We start from the raw sequence: 25000 nt of genomic DNA on the forward strand, positions 1-25000 counted from the left end.
TGTTCTGTTGCTGTCGCTGCTGCTGCTGCTGCTGCGACTCAGCTACTGTCGTTGCTCTGCTACTGCAGCTGCTGTTGTTACTACTATTCAATGAGAAATACGTGATTGAAAGCAAACATTCAGTCAATACATAGAAGTTGTTAATTAATCACACTGAGACATCTCGGATAAGTGAAATGGTGAGGTGGGAAGTGTGAGGGATTTGGTATGGGCTATCAAAAAAAAAAAAATTATAAGTACCATGTAAATATTAGAGTATTAAAAAGGGATGGGGGAAAATGGAAATGGAGTGTCTTAGGTATGAAGTGAAATATTTTAGGATGAGACCTTATGTTTGCGTGAGTTTGAGAAAAAAATTAAAACTAGGAGGTTTTAATGTTATGATGCTCAATAATATTTTTACAGAACTTTTTGAAATAATTCTGAAATAAAAAAAATATTGTGTGAAAAATCTAGGAGGATTCAAAAAATGGGATTTGATAACTGTATCAAACTGTATCTGTATGTGAAACTGTATCAAAAAAATAAATAAATAATAAATAAATAAATAAATAAATAAATAAATAAATAAATAATAATAATAATAATAATAATAATAATAATAATAATAATAATAATAATAATAATAATAATAATAATATAATAATAATAATAATAATAATAATAATAATAATAATAATAATAATAATAATAATAATAATAATAATAATAATAATAATAATAATAATAATAATAATAATAATAATAATAATAATAATAATAATAATAATAATAATAATAATAATAATAATAATAATAATAATAATAATAATAATATAATAATAATAATAATAATAATAATAATAATAATAATAATAATAATAATAATAATAATAATAATAATAATAATAATAATAATAATAATAATAATAATAATAATAATAATAATAATAATAATAATAATAATAATAATAATAATAATAATAATAATATAATAATAATAATAATAATAATAATAATAATAATAATAATAATAATAATAATAATAATAATAATAATAATAATAATAATAATAATAATAATAATAATAATAATAATAATAATAAAGGAAAAAATGCATTTTGTATTCTTGTATCATTATTTTAGGAGTACGCTACAACATTTTTGCTATATCTCAAAAGCAATTATTCCTCCAATTAACCTTTAACATAACCTCTTTTATCTACTCTCTGCTAGATGTTTAACCTTCACCCAATTTTCCTTGTTTTTGTATCTTATTTTTTTATTGTTCATGAACAGCAGCTGGTTTCGAATTGTTTTCATGCAATAATTTTAATTAGATCTCACATTAGCCACGCAATTTTATTTTAGTTTTATTTTTTGTTTTCAGAAAAGAAAAAAAAATGAATTTGCCATGGATACAAATTGTTGCCAATTTTTCTACAACAAAATGTGGGTGGGTGCAACAAAAGAGAAAAAAATCGAGCACTGCAAGAAAAGTATAAAGATTCCGGAATACAGTAACTCAGAGCATTTGGAATAAAGTCCAAGGTGATCCAAGGCTAAAAAGGTGACCTGATCAGTCATCTACAGTAGAGTAGATGCCCCGACGATCATCTTCTTTAGAGTAGATGCCTCAACGGTTATCTACCGTAGAGTAGATGACCACTTGGGTCATCTACGGTGGAGTATATGACCTCACTGGGCATCTACGGTAGAGTAGATGGCCACACCGATCATTTACGGTAGAGTAGATGACCCCAACGGTTATCTATTGTAGAGTACACGTCATCTACTGTAGAGTAGATGACCCCACCGGTCATTTACTGTAGAGTAGATGACCCCACCGGTCATCTACTGTAGAGTAGATGACCCCACCGGTCATTTACTGTGGAGTAGATGACCCTATCGGTCATCCACGGTATAGTAGATGACCTCACCAGTCATCTACAGTAGAGTAGATGACCCCACCGGTCGTCTACGGTAGAGTAAATGACCCCATTGGCCATCTACGGTAGAGTATATGACCCCACCGGTCATCTTTAGTGGAGTAGATGACCCCACCGATCATCTTTAGTAGAGTAGATAACCCCACCGGTCATCTATAGCAGAGTATATGATCCCACCGGTCATCTATAGCAGAGTAGATGACCCCACCGGGCATCTCCCGAAGAGTAGATGACCCCATCGGTCGTCTCCCGAAAAGTAGATGACCCCATCGGTCATCTACTATAGAGTAGATGACCCCACCGGCCATCTACGTGGAGTAGATGACTTCAACTTTCCATTGAAAATTCCCAAAAATCACTTTTTAACTCAATTTTTCTCCAACTCGTTTTCTCCCCCCTTCACACTTCTCACTTCCATCACTTCACACATATCGCTCATCATCGCACGCCGCCACTTGATTGAAGTACTCTTGTAACTGACTGCCCACAGCTAACTGTTTGCTGGCAAAACAAAAGTCGTCATGCTTCCAATTCCCTTAAAAAAAACCGAAACTATCAAAACAGACAAAAGTGCGCCTACCCAGCAAAGCAAACAAACCGAAAAAAGACAAAGTCCAACAAAATGACTGGACAAAAAAAAAACGCTCACACACTAGTAGTAGCAGAGCACATTGTGGTCTTTGTGGCCACGGACATGATTCAAAGCAAAAGCCATCAACCACCACACCACAACTCATTATTCATTGAAACTTGCAAATCACAAGAAATAGGCCTAAATTAATTTATTTATTAATTTATTAATTTATGAAAACATTAAAAATTGGCTTTTAGGCCTTGATCTGGAAAAAAAGAAAAAAAAAACAGAAATTAAAAAAAAATGAAAAAAATAACCGAAAAAATAGTAATTGTTAAAAATCACAAAGATCAAAGAAAACCTCAAAAAAATATTAAAAATACCGCATTGTGTGCTGAAACTCCTCGTATCTCCTCTGTTACCCCTCATTGGTTCCACAAACATCCATGCCAAGACAACTCAAACATATCCGCTTAGTTTTTTTTTTTTTTTTTATAAATGATTTCAAATCTGCGTGAGTGACATAAAACACATATGAATTTCATGTTCAACTTTTAAACAATTGCGAATTAGGCTAAACAAATGAATGCCTAAGCAGTGTTTGGTGTTTGAAATAAAATGTGGCGAGGGGGAATAATTACCAACAGCAAAAATGTAAATAAAAACAAAAAAATAAGGAAAAAATTTGAATAATGAGAAAGGCATCTATTAATGTTAAGCTATGGGCTATTTAACGCTCCCATTAGAATTTTTGTCTACGACAAAATTTTTCAAAGTCCTGTGAGGTTTTAGAATTTTATGATAAATGTTTGACATCATTCTGACCTAAAAAAAAAATTATAGACAAATTTTACTAGACCTCCGCAGCCACTGACCTTTCAAAATATAATAAAAACAAGTAAAAAAAACTATAAGTTCGACCTGGCCGACCCATAAATACCCTCCACCAATTGGAACAAATTTGGCAATTTTCCAAAAATTAAAATCCGGTAAAAATTCTGTTAAAATCGTAAAAATTCCAAATGTAGCCGTCCTTTTGGAGTCTAAGCGACGACGTGGACCTGCATAAGCAGCTTTTTTCATAAGCCATTCCAATATTCAAATGCGAAACTTGAAAAAAATCGGCGAATAATGTCGCTAAAATCATCAAAATACCGAATATCGGGAGGTACGGTGATATGGGGGCTATACGAAGACGGGGACCTGCATAGACAATTTTCTGCCTTAGGCTACAGTATCCATTACGTCATCATCAAATACCAAATTCGAAACAATTCCGGTTAAAAATGTCGTTAAAATCAATATCGAATATCGGGAGGTACCGTTATATGGGGGCTATACGAAAACTTGGACCTTCACAGACAATTTTCTGTCATAGGCTGCAGTATCCATTACGAACTTTAAATACCAAATTTGAAAGAGTTCCGGTGAATAATGTCGCTAAAATCATCAATATACCGAATATCGGGAGGTACCGTTATATGGGGGCTATACCAAAACGTGGACCTACATGGCCCATTTTCAATACCAAAAGTTTCGCAGACATAATATACATTTGAGTGAAATTTTATTAATCTACTTCAAATCGTTCGGAAGCTAGAGTGATTTCCACAGACGGATAGGCGGACGGGCATCGCTAAATCGACATAGAATTTTATGCTGATCAAGAATATATATACAGTGGTGGCCAAAACATATGCAACAAATATTAGTTTTTTAAGAAGTCCTCTAAAAAAAATATTTTCTAAAGGAAACAAACGGAACTTGTTATAAATTTTTTTAGCTCATTTTATTGGTTAACAGAAAATAAAATTTAATCCATACTTATAACAAAGAAAACATAGAAAATTTGTAGATATTCAATATAGTCTAATATTTGGTTGGTCAAAACATATGCAACCAATCATTGTGTTAAATTGTTTGTGCAAGAATATTAATATTTTGTAGCAAATCCTTTATTTTTAATTACAGCCTGACATCGGCGACGCATGGACGATATAAGGTTGTCAATAAAATGTTGAGGAATCGATTTCCAGGCCTCTTCCAACCTGTTGTACAAAATATTCGTATTTGTACAATTTTCACGATTGATTCTTTGATTGACGATTTCCCAAAGGTTCTCAATGGGGTTTAAATCAGGTGATTGCGGTGGCCATTGCATTACTGCAACATCATTTTGTGCTAACCACGATTTAACAACTCTTGAAGAGTGTTTGGGGTCGTTGTCGTGCTGGAATATCCATCGCAATGGCATCTCATACTCTGCATATGGTAGCATTACCGTTTCCAATATGTCTTTGTACATGTACTGATCCATTATTCCATTAATTCTATGCAATGGACCTACTCCTGCAGCAGAAAAACACCCCCACACCATTACGCTGCCTCCTCCATGTTTCACTGTCTTTGTACAGTATCGAGCTTGGAGCCGCTTATTAGGTGGTCGCCGTACATAACGCATACCATCGCTACCAAAGACGTTAAATTTGGATTCGTCGCTAAACAATACAGTTCTCCATTTCATTTCTGTCCAATGTAAATGCTCCTTTGCAAACTGCAAACGCTTTTTTTGATTACGTATGGAAATAAGAGGTTTTTTTGCTGGGCGGCGGGCTGGAAGGGAGGCATCATTTAGACGTCTGCGAATAGTCCGATCAGAAATTTGTATTGGGAGTGTTGCAGCAATTTTTGAGGATGTGATAAAAGGATCTTTTTTCACTTTTTGGATTATTAAATTGTCCGTACGATTAGTTGTTTTGCGAGGTCGACCTCCGCTGTGTTGTACCGAAACATCCGAATTCTTTTTAAAATTCGCAATAATGCGAGAAACTGAACTTTTATGCACCTTGTATTTTAGTGAAATATTTTTTTGTGACATTCCTTCGGAAAAATCGGCCACAATACGTTTTCTTAGCTCGATTCCGAACTTATCCCGCGCCATAATTAAATATCTTTTTTTTACTTTTAATCGAAATTCTACTGCTAATTTGTGCAAGGTTATCCGTGATTAATACAGTTTCAACAAATATATTATGAAAACACGTGAGAAAAAGTGGTAAAAATACCGTTATCCGTAAATGATCGAAGAGTTGCATATGTTTTGTCCATATCCATTTTTAGGTTATCGATAAACATAAAAAAAAATTGACAAAATCAAAACCAGATGTTTGTTCTGGTACATATGATCGGTGTCTAAGTTACTACAGAGGAATATAGATGTATTATTAACGTATTGCTTGGAACAAAAATTGCTTTTATGAGTCATTTTACAATATGTGATGTCCAGTTGCATATGTATTGGCCACCACTGTACTTTGTGGGGTCTAAAATGTATATTTCGAGGTGTTACAAACGGAATGACAAACTTAATATACCCTCCATACTATGGTGCAGGGTATAAAAATTTGAATAATGAGAAAGGCTATGGCTTATTTAACGCTCCCATTAGAATTCGGGCCTAGAAACGATTTTTCATAACTCTGTGATATTTTACAATTTAAGTATTTTTTATATCATTGGTACCTTAAAAAAATTGTAGACAAATTTTAATAGGCTTCCAGAGCTACTGACCTTGTTAAATATAATTTTTTAAAATATAATAAAAAAAAAAAAATAAATTCAGAGGGCCTTGATGCCAACATTGTTTTAACGAACATTTTTTTCAAAAACATCGAACCCCTAAAAGTTTGAAATTAATTAATATTAAAAAAAAAAAAAAAATAAAACAAAACCTAATTTCTTTGAACTAAGAGAGACAGTTTGGTCAGAGACAGAGAGAGGACTCTCTCCCTCTCTCTCATCCCTCCCTTCTTAAAAATTATTTTATTTCTCACTTAAATACAATCTTATCTAAAACAATTCATACACAACTTTCACACGCCCACACACATACCCTCACACAAATTGTATCCAACTTATTGTAATTTGTTTCAAATTAAAAACAGTTTTTGATTTGTATCTCCAGCCAACCCCAGAGCATAGCCATCAAAGCAACATCAAATGATATCCCTTTCAAAAAAAATTTTTTTTTGAGGGAATTGATTATTTTCTCCTCCCAAATTTCGGCATTTGAAAACTTTGAAGAATGGCGGGGATAAAAAAGTTTGCATTTTTTTAATTAATTGCTTTTCATGTTCCGTGACAATATTTGATTTGGGGACAAGACCCCTCTTAGATGGGGTCACATGTGCATGAATTAATTTTTTTTTGCGGGGGTGGTGTTAAACAGTGTTCGGAAAATGACAGTGTTTTTAACGGCTAATACTAGCAAATGCCCGCTACTTTGTCAGCGAAAAGCTCTATTCATTCACGCATTATCGAATTTACAGTACGCATATCCGAAACCAGCTCCTTCCCTCAACTACAGACACCGAAAGTGGCAAATACATCACATTTCGGGATATCAGGTCTTTTCTCTCACCCAATATAAAATTTACTACTATTTAGTAAATTTCGAACAACTACCACCAGATCTCAATATCAAATACCAACAGATACCTCAATAGCAAATGTCGAGATTTCATCACTATTCCTTCAACCAATACCCAATTTTCATACAATTATAATACGCATTTGCAAAATCAACACCAGATACCAACAGAGGCCTCAATATCAAATGTCGCGATTTCAGATCTATTCCGTTACTTAGCTTAGTACAATTAAGTACTTTTCGCATAATTAAAGTATGCATTTGCAAAACCACCTCCATATCTCAATTCCTGATACCAACAGAGACCTAATATCTAATGTCGGGATTTCAGTCCTATCCCTTAACCTTATACCCAATGCAGTTCAATTTTAGTACTTTTCGATCAATATTAAATTTGAGGATTTTAGCTATCTCGTTATCCAATACAGACATCTATATTAAATTTGAGGATTTCAGCCCTATCCCTTCACCCAATACTAAATTTAGTACCATTTAGTACTTTTCGTGCAAATACAGGTAACATTTCCAAATCACCGCCAAATCTTGAACACAGATACCATCAATAATGTAAATATCAAAATTCGAATTTTATCTTTATCCCTTCACCCAATACCCAATTTAGTACCATTTTGTACTTTTCGTACCAAATTAAAATAAAAAATTGTGGCCGCTTACCCTTTAATATGTTATGGAAAAGAAGAAATGAAAGAAATCTCCGTAGATGCTGAGGATTTTTTTAACCCATAGAAAGATTTTTGCTTAGGTGCGGAGTATATTTTCCCTATGAAAAACAGTCTCTCACCTGCCATAGGCAATTTTTTCTTTAGAAAGTCTCTGAGGATATTTAATCCCATAAAAATAAGTTAACTCCGCTGCTGAGGAGTTTTTTCTATCGATAAAAGTCACCACAGCTGCTGAGAAAAAGTCTTCTCAGTAACTGAGAGAATTTGTAACTGCGAAAGATTTCTACCCAACAACTGAGAATCTTTTGTTGCTTTAGAAGGAAGCCTCTTCAGCTTTGATAAATATGAAAAAATCCTGTTTAAAACACTATTCCATCTATCTCTCCCTTCCTCCACCCCATGAAAGAATTCTTCTCAGATGCTAAGAAAGTTTTTTTGCTGATAGAAAGAACTCTGATTAGGTGCTGAGTATATTTTTCCTATGAGGATTTTTTTTTTTTGTAAAAGTCCAATGAAAAATGTCTGCTCAGCAGCTAAGGACATTGGTTCCTGAAGAAAAAATTCTTCTCAACATCTGAGCGACTTTTTTACGCCAGAAAAAAGTCTCTTCAATATTGAAAAATAGAAAAAAAAAACTTCTTTTAAACTCTTCTGTAACCCATTTGTCTCTCCCTCCTTTCTCCACCCCATGGAAAAAGTCCTCTCAGCAGCTAAGGAAATTTGTTTCTGAAAAGGAACCGAACTATTTGCCTTCAGAAAAAGTCTTTTCACCATTGAAAACATGAAAAAATCCTCTATAAACACTGTTCTCTCCCATATTTCTCTCCCTCTCTCCACCCCTCATTTCCATAATTGTTCCATATGATTGTTCTACAACATTGTTAACATGTCTGATTAGAATGTTGGCTGGTTAGTGTCTTGTCTTGTTTATATTGTAAAATCACATACGGCGACAACCTCACCATACCACACCGCACACACACACACAACATCTCCCACCCTTTCTCCTTTCTCTTCACCCACCACCCCCAACTCTCACATTAACTACTGCAGGCAATCACATAATCATTTCAAATTAATAATAACCTTTTTAATGACCTCTTACCAACACCAATGAGAGGGAGAGAGAGAGAGTGAGAAAAGTGATGCTCATTAAAAAAAGGGGATAGAGCGATTCCCCCCGTTATTTTAGTGGAGTAAATTCCAATTGATAAGAGCAGAGAAAGATGTTGGAATGGTTAGACAAAATAGGAACAATGAATGTCCGTCCGAGCGTCCGTCCGTCTGTTTGTCTGTCGCTGGTAGTGATATGAAAAATTATTTAATTTCTATTTAAAATTCCAGAGATGCTTTGTTGTTGTGGCATTTGTAATATTGTCACTGGTGGCGCTGCTGCTGTTGTTGTTGTTGTTGTCGCTCTTGCCACTGGGTGCTCTTGTTGCTAGTGTTATTAATGGCCCGTGAACAAATAGTTCTGTTGTTGTTATTTAATTTACGTTCCAACTTGGATTTGGTGACTCTGTACGAGCCCACACACACCCAAACACACAAACACACAGCCAAAGGAGATTAATGGCTGTGAACATGAGCTGTGAGCTAGAAAATCGTTTAAAATCCACAGTAGCACAGAAGACTATTATTGTTGACTTAGCTCACCATGCTCGCCTGGCGGCTGCCTGCATGACGGTGCCTTCCAGTCCAATGTGGAAAATCTGTGTGATGACAAGCGGCACACTTCAAACGCTGGCATTAAACAAAAAAAAAAAAAAAAAACTAATGCCAAGCCTTAATTGCTGGCCATGTGGAGGGGGGGATAAATTAGAGACTATTTGGTGGGTGAAAGAGAGAGAGAGAGAGAGAGAGAGAGAGAGAAAGAAAGGGGGAAAGAGAGGGAGAGTGGTCAAAGGTTTTCCATTAAAAAAAAGATGAATGAAAACAAAACCAAACGAAATTGATTTGATATTTCTCCTGTTGTTGTTGTTGTTTTTGCATTTGTAGACAATTTATGTTTTAATTAAAACAAGAACATTCATATTCGTTCATAAACAAAACAAGAACACATCATTGCAAAAACAAAAACTAAAAGCTGTCATCTATAAAAATAGCTGCCGTTTTTTTTTTTCTTTTTTGCTGAATGAAAGCCACCAAGCGTACCATGCAAGCTATGACAGCGTTGTCATGTTCAGTCATAAATTTTGAAAATTTGTTTAACACACAAATTTGATTTCCTGTCATTTGGGGGGAAGGCTGACCAAAGGGCGGGCTGGTTCGCTGGCTGGCTGGCGGCTACTTCCTCAAGAAATTATCAATCTTTGGAATGTAATTTATGAATATTGAGATAAGCGAGGGGAGAATATAAAAAATAATAAATAAATAAATAAATACACAATTAAATAAAACAAATAATAAATTTATAAAAAAAATATTTAAATAGTAAATAATTTAAAACAAAAAAACAAATTAATTATCTACAGAGTAAAGGATTCATCAACGTCCAGACGAAACGGCTGAAGCTATAATCTACATATTTTGCAAGAGGATCACCCTTGGTCCGAATGGTTCAGATATGGCTGGATTTTTAAAAATTCTAGTACGGATACAAAACGGTACCAAAAGCATTCAGAGGTACTAAATATGGTACCCTTTAAAATTTCAGGAAGCAGAAGAGCTGGAACTTTTAGGTTTGGAATGAAAAAATTAGGTCACTGATTTTTGGAAGTTCATGATATTTTTGGAAATTCAGACCATAATTGTATTAAAAGTACTAAAATGTACTAAATTTAGTACCATTTCGTACCATGGGCGCGGGTAGAGCTAAAAACTTGAAATTTGGAATAAGAATCAAGGTCGAGCAATGAAGTCGATGAAGTAGGAGAGAGTTTTGTTAGTGTGTACTCATGTATACGAAAAGTACTAAATGGTACTAAATGTAGTACAATTTGAAATTGAAGCATCGGATGAAGGCTGGAGTTCTAAAATTTGAAATTAACATTCCAGGCGGAGTGTAGCATTAGGGAATGGTGGAAGTTTTCGAAATTTGTACTTATGTGCACGAAAAGTGCTAAATGGTATTAAATTTGGTACAATTTCGATTTGGGTGAACCGATAGAGCTGGAATTCTGAAATTTGAAAATAAAATTACTATTGCATTCTAGGGCTGAGGTATGTAGGTTTGGTATTGAGTGAATGAAAAGAGATAAAATTCTAAACATAAAATTCTGTGGTCAAGGTGTGGAGGTGGTTTTGGAAATGTGTTCTATAATTCTTCGAAAAGTACTAAGTGGTACTAAATTGGGTATTGGATGAAGGAATAAGGCTGAAATCGTGAAATTGTGTATTTATGTCACTCTTGGTGCCTGTGGCTTAGAGAAGGGGCAGATATGGAATGGATCTTTAAAAAATGTGTTTATTTCCTCCTTAAAAACTCCAATTTTTCAGTCTTGAAGATCATTGAAAAAATTCTTTCAAAACCCCAAATCGATTTCCCTTCAAAACTCGATTTTCTTAGAAATACAAGTTTATTGCCTTGCCATGAAAAAATTGCTTCAGTACCTGTAAGGCCCTTTTCTAACGCTAAGACACTTTTCTAACTCTGTAAAGGCCCTTTTCTAATGCTAAGAACCCATCAGATTCCTTCGAAAACTGAAGAGACTTCTTTAAAAAGAAATTCCTGACAACTGGGGAGGATTTTTTCTATAAAAAAAAAAACCTTCAGCGTACTTGATATGTGTAATATTCGTCCAAATAGGATGAATTTCGAACATCCGACCGAATTCAAGTCCCTGGACCCTTGAAAATTGCCTACACATTTCTCAATATTTCACTGGACTTGAAAAAAGGTTATTTATAAAAGAGGCCTATGAAAATTATTCCATGAATAACTTTACATTCCGCGGGATTATTGAAAATTGGAAGTCTTCCAATGCAAAAAAAGGCCCTGGGGAATATTTTCTTAAATTTTATTCTCTAAGCCTTAGAAAAAAGAAATATTTGAAAATTTAATAGCAGCCAGGAGCTTTAAAATATTTTGAGTCGTTGTGCCATGATTATACCCTCAGGCATATGGCTAGAGAGGGTATATATCATTTGATACGGTCAAAACGTGCCTCATAGAAATAACTGTTTTAGACCCTAGGCCTCTATGGACCAAATCCATTTCTGGACATTTGGAGTCGATGTCCGTCCGTCTGGCCATCTATCTGGCTGGCGTGCACGATAACTCCTGAAGGCAGTATCCGATTAGGTCCTAACTTGGTACATCATAATATTATGTTCAAACACAGATTAAGTTCGGAGATGGGCAATATGGGTCCACTCCATCACATACCTCCCTCACAAAGGTTCAAAATGTTAAATAATTGTAACTCTTATAAAATCCGATATAAGCATCCGATTATCTTTATATATCACACATCCCATTATTTCTACAAACAGAAGATCTGCTGCAAAGATGGGATATATCGGCCAACTCTTTCTGGTGCCTAACCAATAAAGGGTCACAATTTTTATACCCTCCACCATAGTATGGAGGGTATATTAAGTTTGTCATTCCCACAAATTATACATATTCTTGATCAGCATAAAATTCCATGTCGATTTACCGATGTCCGCCCGTCTGTCCGTCTATCCTTCTGTGGAAATCACTCTAGCTTCCGAACGAAATGAAGTAGGTTGATAAAATTTTACTCAAATGTGTATTATGTCTGCAGGACTTTTGGTATTGAAAATGGGCCATGTAGGTCCACGTCTTCGTATAGCTCCCATATAACATTACCTCCCGATATTCGGTATTTTATCGATTTTATCGACATTTCTCACCGGAATTGTTTCAAAATTGGTATTTAAAGTTCGTAATAGATACTACGGCTTAAGACAGAAAATGAGCCATGTAGGTCCACGTTTTCGTATAGTCCCCATATAACGGTACATCCCGATATTCGGTATTTTAATGATTTTAGCGACATTATTTACCGGAACTATTTCAAATTAGGTATTTGATATTCGAAATGGATAATACAGCCTAAGACATTAAATTGCCTGTGCAGGTCCATGTCTTCGTATAGCCCCCATATAACAGTATCTCTCGATATTCGGTATTTTAGGGACATTTTTCAGCAGAAGTGTTTCAAATTTGATATTTGAAGTTCGTAATGGATACTATAGCCTACGACAGAAAATTGTCTGTGCGGGTCCACGTCTTATAACCCCCATGGTACCTCTCTATATTCGGTATTTTGATGATTTTAGCTACATTATAAACAGATTTTTTTTTTAAGTTTCGCATTTGAATATTGTAATAGCTTACGACAAAAGTTACCTATGCAGGTCCATGCCGTCGTATAGACCCTAATATGACAACTACATTTGGTATTTTTAAGATTTTAACAGAATTTTTTAACGGATTTTATTTTATTTATTTATTTATTTATTTATTTTTTTTTTGAAAATTGTCAAATTTGTACCAGATGGTGTAAGGTATTAAAAGTTCGGCCCGCCCGAACTTTCGGCTTTTTTACTTGTTTTCTTTTTTTTTTAATTAAGACCATGGTCTTTTAGAACATTTTTTTCAATCTTTTTAAAAAAAAGATTTTTAGCTTCGGAGACCTATTAAATTTTTTATTGCAATTTTTTGGAGTCCGAGGGAATTTTGAAAATAGTGGTCTCCGAAAATGTTTCTAAAAAATCAAAAAGGCCCTGTGGACCATTAAATATCTTCTCAAAATTTTAGAGATCTAGAAGTGTTTAAAAAATTGAATAAATGAAAAAGCTGTAAGTTTGGCCGGGCCGAACTTTGAATATCCTCCACCATTTGGAACGAATTTGGCAATTTTCAAAAAAAACTAAAATCCATAAAAAATTCCGTTAAACTCTTCCTACACAGACAATCTCCTGTCATAGACTGTACTATCCATTACGAACTTCACATGCCAAATTTGAAAGAATTTCGGTGATTAATGTCGCTAAAATGATCAAAGTACCGAAAATCGGGAGGTACCGTTATTTGGGAGCTATACGAAGACGTGGATCTGCCAAGACAATTTTTTTCTTAGGCTGTAGTACCCATTTCGAGCTACAAATAGCAAATTTGAAACATTTCCGGTCAATAATGTCGCTAAAATCATGAAAATACCGAATATCGGGAGGTCCCGTTGTATTATAGCCACAATACAACGTGACCAACATGACCCATTTTCAATACCAAAAGTCCTGCAGACATAATATACATTTGAGTAAAATTTTATCAGTCTACTTCAACTCGTTCGGAAGCTAGAATGATTTCCACAGACGGACAAACGGCTAGACGACAGAAGGATAGACAGACGGACATCGCTAAATCGACATAGAATTTTATGCTGATCAAGAATATATATATACTTTGTGGGGTCAAAAATGTCTATTTCGAGGTGATACAAACGGAATGACAAACTTAATATGCCCTCCATTCTATGGTGGAGGTTATAATAAAAAATTTGATAAGCACAGAGACATTTGATATCGGGTATATTTTGTAAGCTCCGGAGGTTTTTGCAAAATTTTATAAAACCAGGGAGCAAAAATTTTTGAAAGGTCCCGGTGACCTACCTCAAATTTTCTGTGAAATAAATTAGGCCCGTCCGGATCTTTTGAAAAATTTTCTATGGAATTTTATAAAAAGTTTAACCTTCAGAGGCCTATAAAAATTGTTTCTATGACTATTTTTAAAGTCCGAATGGCCTTTAAAAATTGTTGCCGAAATTAAAAAAAATACCTACAATTCTTAATTTTTTTTTCTTTAGAAAAAATAATTGCCCAAATATCAACAATAATTTATGCATGAATAGGAATTGAAAATTGTACAAGCTCATTTGAATACTTTTATGAAAAGGCCTTGAAATTTTTTCTATAAAATTTAACCCCGAAATTTAGCCTCTCGCTCTCAATCCAAATAAACTGTAAATTTTTTCCAAAATTCTATGCAAAAACCTTCCAACTCCTTAGGAAAAATAAAATTTCCCCCACAATTTATCACTTTTTTTCATTGAAAAAAAAAGAAATTTTCACCAGCAATAATTTCTAATTTACATAATTTGTTAGCAGGAACTTGTGCATTATTCTCATGGCATTTTTATGCTGGCTCTCTAATAACTTGTTCTACAAGTCAATAAAGCAACAGCGAACAACAGCAGCAACGTCAACAACAACACAAAATAACTTAAGTAAGACTTACAGTTTTTATTGGCCAACTGGCAGTAAATTAAATCAGCAACACCAGCAGAATAGAATGCAAAAGTGGCAACAACAACAACAAGACTTCCAACAGCCAGTCGAAATGCCAATAAATAAACACCTTGCTTGTTTGCTTGCTGGGGGGGGGAAATCTTACAAAAAGTAGGGGGAGAGGGAGAGAGAGAGCGGAGATGTTCTCCTGGAACATCTCTCAAAAGAGAAAAAACAGAAAAAAAGTGGGGTGGGTGAAGAGGGGAGAGTGGAGATGTTCTCCTGGAACATCTCTCAAAAGAGAAAAAAAGAAAAACTGTTATTTTTTTATTTTATTTTTTTTTTTTTTCAATAAAAAACTGAAGCTCTTTAAAATTAACAAACACTGCAAATGTTGCCCATCAACAAAAGAATTCATTCATTTATTCGTTCTTCTTTCATTTCCTTTCATTACAGGTTTGTATTTCCACAGCGCGAAAGTAACCCAACACCCAACAGATCTCAGGTAACACAAGAAGCTTATGGCCAAATAAATTGATGGCGGGAAAGCACACCAACCAACTGGCTGGCCACAGATGTTGTGGCAGTCCAAAAATAAAAACCGGCCACCAAACTTCTAAGACGAGGTGTCATGTTGCACACCCGGGCTCCATAGCCAAAGAAAACCCCAAACGGATTGATTAAAGCAACACTCCGTAGTAAAGACGACGTCGTAGAAGGAGAAGACGAAGAAAAGAGAAAAGACAACAGTAACGCTCTGGCTATGGCTCTGGCAAGAAGTATTACTTCTTAAGCTCATTTAATTACAGTTTTATCGCGCTTAATTACGAGTTTTTGATTACAGTTCACTACGTTTGCGTGTTATTGCTGCCGCCTGGCAAAGGGGAGAAGAGGCAAAGAAGGGGGAAGAGGTTTCTTATTCGTTGGAGTTTCTTTCTCTCTTGAAAAGCGAGTTTTCTTTATGTCCGATAACCTTGACAGTGGACAGTGGTTGGAGTTGGAATTGAAAGTTTTGGGAAACATATTTTATTTTAAAATACCACACTTCTGGGATAAATGAAAAAATATTTAAAAAAAAAATAATTCGAGTTTAGGAGATACATGAAAAATATTTTTTAAAAAGCCCTAATTTTTTGGACATCAGAAAAAATACCTTTAAAAAAAGCATTATTTTTGAAACCCAGAAAAAATATTGTTTAAAAAAACAAACTTAATTTTCCAATATGACAGGAAAATTTAAAAAATTTATTTAAAAAAAATACCTGTTCTTGAAAAAAATTTTAAGAATGCAGTCCAAAATCTATTTCTTTAGAGGTTCACATCTTTGAAAATGTTTTATAATATTTTGAAATATTTTGAAATATTTTTTTTTTAATTTAATTTAATTTTTTCAACGTCCTAAAAAATGTCCTTAAAAACAAAATAAAATTTAAAAAAATGCTTCGAAATATTTCAAAACATTTTCAAAGAATTATTTCAATGGATGTGGATCTTTATAGAAATATTTTTTTTTGACTTTTGTTTTATTAAAAAAAAAAATAATTCGAGTTTAGGAGATACATGAAAAATATTTTTTAAAAAGCCCTAATTTTTTGGACATCAGAAAAAAATGCCTTTAAAAAATCATTATTATTGGATCCCAGAAAAAATATTGTTTTAAAAAACAAACTTAATTTTCCAATATGATAGGAACATTTAAAAAATTTATTTAAAAAAAAATAACTTTATCACTAAAAATACATGTTCTTAAAAAAAATTTTAAGAATGCAGTCCAAAAATTATATCTTTAGAGGTTCACATCTTTGAAAAAGTTTTATAATATTTTGAAATATTTTTTTTTTTTTTTTAATTTAATTTAATTTTTTCAACGTCCTGAAAAATGTCCTTAAATATGTACTCATAGGGAAAAATACTTAAAATGCATATCCTTGAAAATAAAATCTTAAAAAGCCTTTTTAGGGCCAGGCTTTTTAAATATTAAAAAAAATAATTCGAGTTTAGGAGATACATGAAAATATTTTTTAAAAAGCCCTAATTTTTTGGACATCAGAAAAAAATGCCTTTAAAAAAATCATTATTATTGGACCCAGGAAAAATTTTGTTTTAAAAAACAAACTTAATTTTCCAATATGACAAGAAAATTTAAAAAATTTATTTAAAAAAAATAACTTTATCACTAAAAATACATGTTCTTGAAAAAATTTTTAAGAATGCAGTCCAAAAACGAAGTCTTTAGATGTTCACATCTTTGTAAATGTTTTATAATATTTTGAAATATTTTTTTTTTTAAATTTAATCTAATTTAATTTTTTCAATGTCCTGAAAAATGTCCTTAAAAACAAAATAAAATTTAAAAAAACGCTTCAAAATATTTCAAAACATTTTCAAAGAATTATTTCAATGGATGTGGATCTTTATAGAAATATTTTTTGACTTTTGTTTTTAAATGTTTTCAAGAACATGATTTTTTCAACGTCCTGAAAAATCTCCTTAAACATCTACTCATTGGGAAAAATACTTAAAAATTCATAACCTTGAAAACCAAATCTTAAGAAGCCTTTTTAGGGCCAGGCTTTTCAAGATTTTGTTTTCAAGGATATGAATTTTTAAGTATTAGTAGCCATATGGAATCGCCTGAAATTCTACACAAGGGATTCCTTCTGAGTACTTTGCCCAAAGGAGGAGAATTGTCCAAATAGGTCCATAATATAACCCTCATATAACGGTACCTCCCGATATTTAGTATTTTGATGATTGTAACCACATTTTTAATGGAATTGTCTGAAATTCCACTCAAGGAGTTCCTTCTGAGTGCCTTACTCCCTGGAAGAGAATTGTCTAAATAGGTTCACGATAACAACTCCCATATAACAGTAACCCCCCATATTCGGGTTTTTGACGATTCCAGCGATATTTTTGACCGGAATTTTTAAAGTTAGTTAAAGTTGACAACCTATGCCCGAAAATTGTCTATGCAGGTCGACGTCTTCGTACTCCCCTTTATCTGCTATTTTGATGATATTAGTCACATTATTCACCGGAATTGTTTCAAATTTCGTATTTGAAGTTTGTAATCGATAATACAGCCTACGACAAAAATATACTTATGCAGGTCCATGTCTTCGTATTTTCCCCATATAACGGTTTTTATTTAAGTGGTATTTTTGGACCGATTTTTTTTTGAAAATTTTTAATATCCTTCAAAATGGTTTAAAAGTATTAAAAGCTCGGCCCGCTCGAAATTAGATGCTTTTAACTTGTTTTATATTTTTATATCAGTTGTTTATTTATACCCTACACCACAAGGTAGTCAGGGTATTATGTCTTTGTGCATTTGTTTGCAACAGGCAAAAGGAAACGAGATAGACCCATAGTTCCTTTTGATGATCTGCATAGAATCACATTCTGAGTCGATTTATGCATGTCAGTCCGTCCGTCCGTCTGTCCATGTATTTTTGTAAACAAAGTACAGTTCGTATTTATTGCCCTATCCAGATGAAATTTTACACAAATCATTTGTTTGGCCCAAGGACGCACCCTATTGAAATTGGAGATAATCGGTCAAAATTTAGATATAGCTCCCATATATATCTTTGTCCCATTTGCCTATTATTGTGCACCAAACGTGTAATATCAGTCCGAATAGTATGGAATTTTGCACATACAATTAAATTAGGCCTGAAAATAAGTGTACCAAATTTCATCGAAATCGGTTCAGATATAGCTATAGCTCCCATATATATTGTTCATCCGATTTGTTATTTTTGTCCTCCACAGCCGTAATATGCACTCTGTAACAACAATATTTGGTGAAATTTAACACATACAGCTCAGAAATATCTTTGCCAAATTTTATCAAGGTTGGTTCAGGATTTGGATATAGCTCCCATATATAACTTCGTCCGATTTACATTGGATTGTGCACCAAACGTTTAATATTTTCCCAAATTGGATGAAATTAGGCAATTACGACCGAATTGAGTCTAGAAGCTAGTATGTCAAATTTGGTGAAAATCGGTTCAGATATAGCTATAGCTCCCATATATACTGTTCATCCGATTTGTCATATTTGTTATCCACAGCCGTAACATGCACTCCGTAACAACGATATTCAGGGAAATATATCGAATACAGCTCAGAAATATCTTTGGCAAATTTTATCGAGATCGGTTCAGATTTTGATGTAGCTCCCATATATATTTTTATCCTATTTCAGGTTTTTTGTGCACCAAAAGGCTAATATCAGGCCAAATGGACAGGATTATTTACCGGAATTGTTTAAAAATTAATATTTCAAGTTCGTAATAGAAACTACGGCTTAAGACAGAAAATGGGCCATGTAGGTCCTCGTCTTCGTATAGCTCCCATATAACGGAACCCCCCGATATTCGGTGTTTTGATGATTTTAGCGACATTATTTACCGGAACTATTTTAAATTTAGTATTTGAAGTTCGTAATGGCTACTACAGCCTGTGCCCGAAAATTGTCTGTGCAGGTCCACGTCTTCGTATAGCTCCCATATAACGGTACATCCCGATATACCGTTTTTTATGATTTTAGCGACATTATTTGTCGGAATTGTTTCAAATTTCGCATTTGAAGTTCGTAATGGCTACTACAACCTATGCCAGAAAATTGTCTGTGCAGGTCCACGTCTTCGTAAAGCCCCCATATAACCGTACCCCCCGATATTCGGTATTTTAATGATTTTAGCGACATTATTTAACGGAACTATTTTAAATTTTGTATTTGAAGTTCGTAATGGATACCACAGCCTATGACAGAAAATTGTCTGTGCAGGTCCACCTCTTCGTATAGCCTCCATATAAGGGTACCTCCCGATATTCGGTATTTTAATGATTTTAGCGAAAATTTTCACCGGGATTGTTTCAAATTTGGCATTTGAAGTTCGTAATGGCTACTACAGCCTATGCCAGAAAATTGTCTGTGCAGGTCCACGTTTTATAACCCCCTTGGTACCTCCCTATATTCGGTATTTTGATGATATTAACTACATTAGAAACATATTTTATTTCAATTTTCGCATTTGAATATTTTAATATCTTGTGACAGAAGTTGCCTATGCAGGTCCACATCGTCGTATAGACCCTAATGTACGACTACATTCGGTATTTTTAAGATTTTAGCAGAATTTTTGACGGATTTAATTTTTTTTTTTTTTTTTTGAAAATTTGTTAAATTTGTTCCAAATGGTGGAAGGTATTCAAAGTTTGGCCCGGTCGAACTTCCTGCTTTTTAACTTGTTTTTTCTCACATTTAATTTTACTCAGTTAGCTTTGGCCTCCACCTAACCACTGTGTTTTTTGTTTCTTTCATTTATTTTCTAATATTTTGAGGTCACGCCAACAGAAGCTGCAATTCAGCTGGAGCAAAATCTTATCCGCATTGCTCTAAAAATGTACAATTTTTCTTCGCTCAATAGCTACTTAATTTAGCCTGCTCCGACATTCATTGCATGTATGTGTGTGTGCGTGCGTGTATGCGTGTGTGTGTTTAAAATTCAATATTAGCGATTTTCTTTGGCACTCCATTTAAGAATCCAATTTCCACGTTTCCTTGCTGGCCCTTGCTTCATTTGAAAATCATTAAATTTATTACGAAAGATGCCGGGCGCAAAACACGCACTTAGAGGTTCATAGCTCTGCATGGCTTGAAAACGAACTGCGGCAAATTAAATGTAAAACGATAGCGGCACAATAATGCCAACATGGACTAGGTAGATAGGTAGCTAGGGAAGGCAATGCAATGCAATTGCTGCTACTACCTTACCCATCACGATCTGTGGTCGCATCTTGATGTTGACTTCACCACCAGCAACCCATCAAGCGACTGAATGGGTGATGGAGGGGAGAGGGGGGGGAAGGGTTTGATTAAAACTTTTCTCCTTAATGGTTAACCTAAACGGCGTTTTAAATTTCAAATTGTTTGGCCAAATTACTGGAGAAGTAGATGCCGAAGAAGCGGCAGAAGTTAGGAATGGGAAAACGCACACGAAGATGTAGCACAAAAAGGCGGCAACATAAGGTCTTCCTTTTGGATAACTTACAATTACTAAATTGGATTTAAGTACTTCAGCACTGCACAACCCATTGGAGGGGATATCCATGCATTTGTGTGTAAATGTCTGTGTGTGTGTCTGAGCGCCCTGCTACCCCAGTGGTGGCCTCATTGTGGCATCGGTGCATCGATAACTGCATGTTGCAACCTTAGTGGTGGCAGGGACCTGGCTTAGAGGATTTATAACTATTATTCCCTTTACTCTCCCTCCCTCTCCCTCTCTCTCTCTCTGTAACTCCTTGCCTCTCTCTCTCTTTCTCACTCACATGCTGTCTCTTTGTGCACATTGTACACCGTCTTTATCTCTTGGCCTGTCTCCCAGCTGGAATTTGTAATACTTACTAGCTGTAATTTAAGCTCGGCGTATAGCTTGGCGTATAGCTTGGTAAATTACTAAGCATCAGCATAACTTATCAATTTTAAATGGTAATTTACTGGTATGCCCTCAGAGCGTCTATGGGAGTGTGTGTGTGTGCACGTTTCATCTCTGACTGGCGCATTCAATGATGAATATAGTTTTTGGGTTTTCGGGAGGAATATTGGAAATTAAATGGTACATCAAGGGAAAAAATCGGGGAGATGAGGGAAAAATTAACAAAAAAAATCAAATTTGAGAGAATTTCAGAAGTTCGAGGAAAAATTTATCAAAAAATTAGGGAAAATTTTCAGTTATTTTAATACCCTCCACCATAGGATGGAGGGTTTGTAAAACCTCGAAATTTAAATTTTAGATCCAGCAAAGTATAAATATTCTTGATCAGCATAAAATTCTATGTCGATTTAGCGATGCCGGTCCGTCTATCCGTCTGTGGAAATAATTTTAGCTTCCGAACGAAATGAAGGAGGTTGATAAAATTTTACTCAAATGAATATTATGCCTGCAGGACTTTTGGTATTGAAAATGGGCCATGTAGGTCCTCGTTTTGGTATAGCCCCCATATAACGGAACCTGCCGATATTCGGTATTTTTATGATTTTAACGACATTATTCACCGGAATTGTTTCAAATTTGGTATTTGAAGTTGGTAACGGATACTACTTCCTACGACAGAAAATTGTCTGTGCAGGTACATGTATTCGTATAGCTCCCATATAGCGTACCTCCCGATATTCTGTATGCCAAAAAATTGTCTGTGCAGGTCCACGCCTTCGTATAGCCCCCATATAACGATACCTCCCGATATTCGGTATTTTGATGATTTTCACTACATTATTCAACGGAATTGTTTCAAATTTTGTATTTGAAGTTCGTAATGGATATTGCAGCCTATGACTGGAAATTGTCTGTGCAGGTCCACGCCTTCGCATAGCCCCCATATAACGGTACCTCCCGATATTCGGTATTTTGATGATGTTAGCGACATTATTTAACGGAATTGTTTCAAATTTGTTATTGGAAGTTCGTAATATATAATACCGCTTATGCCAAAAAATTGTCTGTACAGATCCATGTCTTCGTATAGCCCCCATATAACGGTACCTCCCTTTTTCGGTTATTTGGTGATTTAAGCAACATTAATCACCGGAATTGTTTCAAACTTTGGTATTTGAAGTTCGTAATGGATACTACAGCCTATGGCAGAAAATTGTCTGTGCAGGTGCACAAGTTCGTATAGCCCCCATATAACGGCACCTGCCGATATTCGGTATTTTGATAATTATAGCGACATTATTCACCGGAATTGTTTCAAATTTGATACCTGAAGTTCGTAATAGATACTACAGCCCAAGACAGAAAATTTCATTTGCAATTCCACGCATGCGTATAGCTCCCATATTACGGCACCTCCCGATATTCAATATTTTAATGATTTTAGCGACATTATTCACTGGAATTGTTTCAAACTTTGGTATTTGAAGTTCGTAATGGATACTACAGCCTATGGCAGAAAATTGTCTGTGCAGGTGCACAAGTTCGTATAGCCCCCATATAACGGCACCTGCCGATATTCGGTATTTTGATAATTATAGCGACATTATTCACCGGAATTGTTTCAAATTTGGTACCTGAAGTTCGTAATAGATACTACAGCCCAAGACAGAAAATTTCATTTGCAATTCCACGCATGCGTATAGCTCCCATATTACGGTACCTTCCGATATTTGGTATTTTGATTATTTTAGCGACATTATTCACCGGAATTGTTTCAAATTTGGTATTTGAAGTTCGTAATGGATACTACAGCCTATGACAGAAAATTGTCTGTGCAGCTCCACGTCTTCGTATAGCCCCCATATAACGGCAGCTCTCGTTATTCGGAATTTTGATGATTTTAGCGACATTATTCACCAATTTTTTTTTCGAATCCTTGCGAATTCTAATATCTTCATTGGTGCTAGGTCAGGTGCGAAAATTAACGATATCGGTCCACTCCATCAAATACCTCCCCCTCGAAGGGTCAAAATTTTGAATAATTGTAACTCTTACAAGAATGTGATGTACGGGTCTGATTATCTTTATATCACACACACACACACACACACACAGCAATATTTGCCCTAACCCAAGGTCTTGTGTGAATACGGAATATATCGGTCCACTCCTTCTGGACTTCCTCCCCTGTATAGGGACAACATTTTGAATACATCCGATTTCATTCAGAATTGGCAAATCTCAATATTTTCATCAACACAATGTCTGTTATAAGGAGAACCATCCCTTCTGGTACTTCCCCCACAAAGGGTCAACAGTCCGAATATCCACGAAGCTGATAAAACGCCAAAATTACATCTGATTTCATTAAAATTTGGTAGATCTCAATATTTCCATCAATACAAGATATCGTATAAAGATGATAGCGTTCGGACCATTCCTTCTGGTACCTCCCCCACAAAGGGTCAGCATTTTAAATAACCAAAACGATAATAAAATCCGAAATATACTTCCTGTTCTCTTCATATTTCACACATCCCATTATTTCTGCTAACGCAAGAGATGTTATGAAGATGGAAAATATCGGTCCACTCCTACTGTGTTTTTTTTCTCTGTGTATCCTTACCTACGTTAGCTTCTCTCGTACAGACTGTGAGATAGTTTAGTTATGGAAGATTGTAATATTATACGCTCTCTCTCTGTTGAGTATGTGTGTATGTTTTCAGGGTAATCATGAGTGAATTAACCTGGCGTTTGGCAAATAAATTCAATAACTGACAGACTATATCCATGGGAAAGAAAAAACTGCACACTGTTGCATTTTAACAAGGTAAAAAACGGGGTGGGAGATCATTTTTTTGAGATTGGAGGAACAAAAAAAAAATAAAAAAATAAAAATATAAAATAAAAAAAATTAATTGAAATTTAAAAAATTGTTTTTAATTTATTTTTTTTTTTTTTTTATAAAAGTGCAATATTTCAATTTTATTTTTTTATTTTTTTTTCTGACTTTTAATCCCCCAAAACCAAAGCACTCAATTGTCAAATTCCAAAATTCTCCCCTTCTTACCAAAAATAATCATTTATTATTCCTGAGGAACCAAAAAAAAAAAACATTTGTTTAATTTAATCTCCGCACACAGAAAAAAATGTCATTTCTCCCCTCTCCCCGCATAACCATTTAATTCCATAATCATTATTTTTCATTTTGAAATCCTTTTAACATTCGGACAATGGCAGTTCGTTGAGCAGCTGTGTATTAATAATGAATTGCATTGGTTGAGATCATTTATTTAGTTATGGTTATGGAACGGGAGAGCCAAAGAAAGAAATCCTGATTTCAAATTGAATTGGCCAAGAGTGGCCAGACACCAACACAATGACACAATGCAGGACATTGTGTGCGTTTAATGCCTGATCAAGTAAAGTGCGAAAAATCATTTTTCAAATCAAAGTCAACGGTGGATTCCCCTTTTTGAACTCTCGCTCTCTCTCTCTCTCTCCCGCCCCTTCTCTTTGTCACTCTCTCTTTTAATGGTTGAAGTCAAACAGTTAATGTTTTGCAAGTGAAAAAAGAGGAAGAAATTTACAGAAAATAATGATGGTCCTTTGGCATGTTGGTTAAAGGACATTCTTAGTCAAGCTTTTGTGCTGTGATTGCCTTGGCATTTTAATGGAAATTTTATATAAGAAAAATTATGGTTTTTTTCTTTGGCTTTGCTTTGTTCGCATGTCCA

At 34.5% G+C, this 25000-nt stretch overlaps 1 protein-coding gene across 2 annotated transcripts in view; it reads left to right on the forward strand.

Moving 5' to 3' along the window:
- Positions 1-25000, forward strand: part of LOC105261833 (kielin/chordin-like protein) — a 209682-nt gene that overhangs the window by 122941 nt on the left and 61741 nt on the right. The window contains exon 4 of one of the 2 annotated variants that reach the window (XR_009342491.1): positions 15268-15412. The exons of the other annotated variant lie outside the window; for it this stretch is intronic. The gene's annotated coding sequence lies outside the window, so the exon portion shown is untranslated. Of the gene's footprint in view, positions 1-15267; positions 15413-25000 lie in introns of those variants that run through there. 2 annotated transcript variants of the gene reach the window in all.

The sequence above is a fragment of the Musca domestica genome, unplaced genomic scaffold (assembly GCF_030504385.1).
Source record: "Musca domestica strain aabys unplaced genomic scaffold, Musca_domestica.polishedcontigs.V.1.1 27, whole genome shotgun sequence".
NCBI classification, from domain to species: Eukaryota; Metazoa; Arthropoda; class Insecta; order Diptera; family Muscidae; genus Musca; species Musca domestica.